We start from the raw sequence: 5,938 nt of genomic DNA on the forward strand, positions 1-5,938 counted from the left end.
GTGCATTGTGGGTGGGGGAGGAGCCAGCGGTGGGCCGCCCGGCGGCGTTTGTGGGGGACCCGGGGCGGGACTGGCCGGAGGGGCCGTGGTGCCCCCGAGTAACTGCCGTGGAGGAGCGATTCTACGAGAACAGTCAAGCACGGCCACGTAAAAAACAAGGCTTGCCCTAACCGGTTTGGTTCAGTGGACAGAGCGTCGACCTGCGGACTGAAGGGTCCCGGGTTCGATTCTGGTCAAGGGCATGTACCTTGGTTGCGGGCACATCCCCAGTAGGGGGTGTGCAGGAGGCAGCTGATTGATGTTTCTAACTCTCTATCCCTCTCCCTTCCTCTCTCTGAAAAATCAATAGAATATATTTTTAAAAGTATAAAATAAAAATAAAAAGCAAGGCTTCCCGGGCGAGAGGAAGGCTCCGGCCTCCCCTCCCCTCGCCCCAGGTTCCCGGGGAGGCGGCTGGGGGTCAGACAGAGGCTTCCCTTAGCTGCGGCAGTGCTTCGCTGCGGGAACATTCATTCTGCCGCTGTAATTCACAGTCTTTTTTGTTTTCAATAAGTACTTACCATTTGGGTAGGAGTTTTGTTTACAACATGTTCCCAAACACTATTCAAGCGGGCAACTGTTCCTAATCCCACTTAAAATGAGAGGGTACGCTCGGGGGTTGGGGGGTTACATATAAAATGTGCAAGGTCACACAGTTACTAAGTGACACAGCAGGAACTCTGCCACCTTGTACATTGTAAAGCCTTTTCACTGTATAGGTTCTTAGAAAACCACTGGTCACCAGCACTAACCCTGATGAAATGCCTCCCAATCCTGCCTAAGAAACATAAATCAGGAGCTTCCGGGTTGGGGAAGACGGGGCATTGGGGAGATGGGGCACTCGGAGGACAAGGGAGCTCCAAGCCCTTCCCTTTCCACACACCTGGCCCCACACCCTGAGTCGGCTGTTCCTGAGTTGTATCCTTTTATAGTAAACTGGTAACTAAGGACGCACCCAGGGATGCTGGGGAAGGTGCACTAGGCCTTGACATGCACAAGGGAGATACTGTTGCATGACTCGTGGTCTACACATACATCACAAAGATTGCATTGATATGTAAATAGTTGGAATAGATCTTGCTCTGACCACCCTTCAGATTAAGCATCCGATTTCTGTTTTACAGGTTTTCCTATCTTTTGAAGATGCTTGAAAAACTGAGAGGGGCCCTAACCGGTTTGGCTCAGTGGATAGAGCGTCGGCCTGCAGACTGAAGGGTCCCAGGTGAAGGGTCCAAGGTTTGATTCCGGTCAAGGGCATGTACCTTGGTTGCAGGCACATCCCCAGTAGCGGGTGTGCAGGAGGCAGCTGATCAATATTTCTCTCTCATCAATGTTTCTCTCTATCCCTCTCCCTTCCTCTCTGAACTTTGCTTTAATGGATATCTTTGTTTGTTCTTTCCATGTAATTATTTTGTTGAGTTTTGTATCTCCAGGCAGTTTTCCCACATTTGGGTAAAATGTTTAGCAGGCTGTAAACTTAACTTGGGAAAAGAGAAAAATAAAATTTTCTTGAGTGGAAAAAAGCAATTTAAAAGTGGCAGAAATCTAACTGAGTAGTGTAAGAAAGGCTAAACTTTCAGTGAGCTGAGGCTTAATGATAAAATGCTAAGGAAAATAAAAAGGTTTTTGTGTGGAGCAAGAATAATGAACTAGTTCTGTTGCTTGAGCTGGATGGTTCAATATAACAGAAGACAAAGTGAACTCACCAATTCTTTTGTTTCTTTTCTATTAAGAAAAAATAATCCACCCTAGCCGGTTTGGCTCGGTGGATAGAGTGTCAGCCTGCGGACCCTTCTTCAGGTCAAGGGCACATGCCTGGGTGTGGGCTCAGTCCAACCTGCAGGAGGCAGCCAATCAATGATTCCCTCTCATCATTGATTTTCTATCTCTCTCTTTCTCTCCCTTCCTCTCTGAAATCAATAAAAATATAATTTTTAAAAAAATCCTAAAACTAAAAGGGGAAAATATGAGTGAAAGGAAATGGGCTTGATTTAAATGAGGTGAGGTGACAATAAGAGAGTGACTGACGGCTTTAAGTGAGGGCAGGTGTCCTGGCCTAAACCAACGGCATCCAGATGTTAGTAGAACTTGCTAATGTAACAAAAGCACTTTTTTTGTTTGTTAATTTTTTTTTCCCATTGATTTTTAGAGAGAGTGGAAAGGGAGGGAAGGAGATAGAAATACAGTGATTGGTTGCCTCCTGCACACAAGACTGGGCAGGGATCAAGCCTGCAATCAAGGTATGTGCCCTTGACTGTAATTGAACACGAAACCCTTCAGTCTGAGGGCCCACGCTCTAACCATTAAGCCAAACTGACTACAGCAACAAAAGCACTTTTAAGGACATTGCAACAAAATGTACTACTTGTGCCCTGACCGGTTTGGCTCAGTGGATAGAGCGTCGGCCTGTGGACTGAAGGGTCCCAGGTTCGATTCCGGTCAAGGGCATGTACCTTGGATTTCAGGAGAGTCCCCCTCATCTCCACAACCAGGAAGACTGTCTCGCTGTGCCTGAACTGTGCCAGCAATACGGTTTATGCGGAACATCAGCTTTCCTTGTGGAGCCTGAAATCTGGGTACGTGCCAGGTAGAGGGTGCCTATGTGATCAGCTCCAAACAAAAACCCTGGGCAGAGAGCCTCAAATGTTGGCAACAGTCTCTGGTTGGCAACATGACAGAACTTGTCAGGAGAATTAAGCATGTCCTTTGTGGCTCTCGGAAGTCGCTGGGAAAGGACCTGTGAAGCTTGCACCTGGCTCCCCCAGACATCCCACGGACTGGGATCCTTTTCCCTGGACTGATTTTCCTTTGTATCCGCTCACGTAAAAAGTCAGAGCTGAGTACAACCCGAGGTTGGGTCCTGTGAACCCCCACAGCAAACAACGGAGCCTCCCAGTGGGCCTGGGAACAGGAGGTGGTACCTGCTTCTTGCAGTTACTATTACTTTCTTACCTCAGTATCCTGTTTTTGTCACTGTAGTTCTCCAACCCCTGCTACACAATGTCCTTCTATTAAATTTTCTTTTAAAATAACTGGTGTACTTTTCCTGACGGGTCCCTGACTGACAAAGCCAGCCAGTAAAGACAAACTATCTAATCTCCTTTGCTAGTCCGATTTTTATCAGAAATTAACATCTGTAACAGCAGTAATCTATGTAACTCCGTTCCAGATTCAGACAAGGAAGGTGTTTTTTTCAACCAAACATTTCACAAAGATAGTCCCTGTATGAAATCATTGAGCATGCTAGGAAGGTTATTCTATTGCTCTAAAGTTTAGATTCTAAACAGTGAAAGATAGAAAAAAAATACATATGGTTTTTATTACAAGATTTCAAGCATCCATAAAAATTAGATATAATACTATTATAAACTCTCCGTTTACCCATCATCCGGTTCAATTATTATCAACAAATGATGGATTTTATTTCATTTACTTTATTCCTCCACCCACACTGGATTACTGTAGAGCAAATTGCAGGCGTATTTCACCTGTAAGATCCTCAGTATGACTTTCTACTGAAGTAGAAATTTCAGTCGAATTTCCCAGTCTTGTATACTTCTTTTTATAGTCTGTTCAAAATAAAATCCAAATAATGCCCCTTCAATCTTTTAAACCTACAACAGTGCACTCTTCCTCCTCCTTCACTTGGCATTTATTTGAGGAAATTGGATCATTGGTCTCACAGAACTTCCCATGTTCTGTATTTGGCAGACTGTATCCCCTTGGTGTCATTTAACCTGTTCTTCTATCCTCTATGTAAACTAGCACATCTAAAAGCTTGACCAGATTCAGATTCACTTATTTTGGCAAGAATACTTAATATGTAATGTTGTGTCAAATATATTTTACAGCACAGTTGGTTTGGACTAAGATAGTGCTTCTCATAGGTCTGGTTGTTTAATTTACTACCAGTCTTTTCAGATTGTAGAGTCTATACGACAGACCTTTTAACTCGCAATTCATGGAAGCACTGTCATCTACTGAAACTGAACCAGAGTTTGCTAACACCTTGAAGCTTATGAAATATTATTCTTTCCTTTGCTGGGAAGTCAAATGAGTACCACACACTGCCATCTATTATAAAGATTCCTTTGCCTTTTACTTTTTAATTGGGAAACTATTCAATTGGGTGGCCCAATTCAATAGGTATTTTCATATGTCTGGGTAGAGATGAATGAGAAAATGTTTGGTGAATTTAATAAAAGGAGGCCTTATATTAAGTACATAAGCACATCATGTACTAAAAAATGTTTAACAGGCTTTCTAGTTAACAATCATTTGAAATAGAATTTAGTAGGAGGTAGCAGTGTAATGCCTATATTTTGTAGGCACTGGTAACCACTGTGGTTTTTGAGCAGGGAAGCTATATGATGAAAATGTGTTTTAATGGAAGACATTACTGGAAATATTTAGGATTTAAGGCCAGAAGAGCAGGAATTGTGAATTTGAAGGTAATCTGATATAGAATTGTTTGGATACAGCTACAGAACCACCTGAATCGGCAAGTACATCTGTTTTGTATTGAAAAATGTTTGACAAACTTTGTAGCTGGGGATTTCAACTCACTCCACAAAGCATCTAGTGACTGCAATGAACAAAGCAAAAACAGAAAATAACAATCATACATATACACAGCAGCTAATATTAAACATAAATAAAACCAAGCCACCATTCTACCCTCAAACTCAAATGACTTCCCTTTACACATGGGCTAAACCCCAGAGTTGGTCCCATGACTTCCCGGGCACCCTGAGAAAGCCCTCACTGCCTGACCTCATTTGCTACCACTCTCCTCACTCGCTATGATCCAAAGCCCTTGCTCTTCAACAAACAGGGCGAGGTTGTTCCTGCATGGGCCCTTTGCACTTGCTCTTGCCTCCACCTGAAGTAACTTTCCCCCAAATGTTCACATAATTCACTTCCTTGCTTCACTTAGGCCTTTGTTTCGTATGGCCTCCTCAGAGGCCCACCTGCCCACCCTACAGAAAAGAGCACCCAGCCTGATCCCTTTCCATCTCCTTGCCCTGCTTTTTCCTACGGCGCATGATTATCTGACATTGTGTTACATACTAGTTCATGGATTTCCCTCTAAAATTAGCTTCTATGATAGTCCGGCTGGCATGGCTTAGTGGTTGAGCGTCAACCTATGAACCAGGAGGTCACAGATTCCTGGTCGGGGGCTCCACCCCCAATGGGGGGCATGTAAGCAGCAGCTGATCAATGATTCTCTCTCATCATTGATGGTTCTCTACCTCCCCCTTCCTCTCTGAAATCAATAAAAATACATATTAAAAACATAAAAGGGACAGAAATTCCCTGTGGATACACCCATGTTTAAAAAAAATAGACTTCTGTTCATTTATCCAGCACCTAAAGTGGCAAAGAGTAAGTGCCCCCCAACTATTTGTTGATACATTTAATTAACTATTTCATTTACCAGGTGTACTGGTTAATAAAGTGTATTTTGTAATAAAAAAACACACACGATAATTTCAAGAGAAGCATCAAAAGTGCTTTATTTGCGCTAGCTGGTTTGACTCAGTGGATGGAGCGTCAGCCTGCGGACTGAAGGGTCTCGGGTTCGATTCCGGTCAAGGGCACATGCCCGGGTCTCGGGCTCGATCCCCAGTGCAGAAGGCAGCCAATCAATGATTCTCTCTCATCATTGATGTTTCTATCTCTCCTTCTCCCTTCCTCTCAATAAAAATACATATTTTAACAAGAAGTGCTTTATTCAAAGTAATGTCCATCGCTAGCTACACATTTCCCCCATCTTTCAGGTAATTTGTGGATACCGTCCCAATAGAACTTTTCTTGTTTTGAGGCAAACCATTCAGAGACCCAACTTTCCACTTCTTCGTATGTTTTGAAGTGCTGCTCAGAAAGTGCGTGTGCCATC

Source organism: Myotis brandtii, unplaced genomic scaffold, assembly GCF_000412655.1.
Source record: "Myotis brandtii unplaced genomic scaffold, ASM41265v1 scaffold412, whole genome shotgun sequence".
NCBI classification, from domain to species: Eukaryota; Metazoa; Chordata; class Mammalia; order Chiroptera; family Vespertilionidae; genus Myotis; species Myotis brandtii.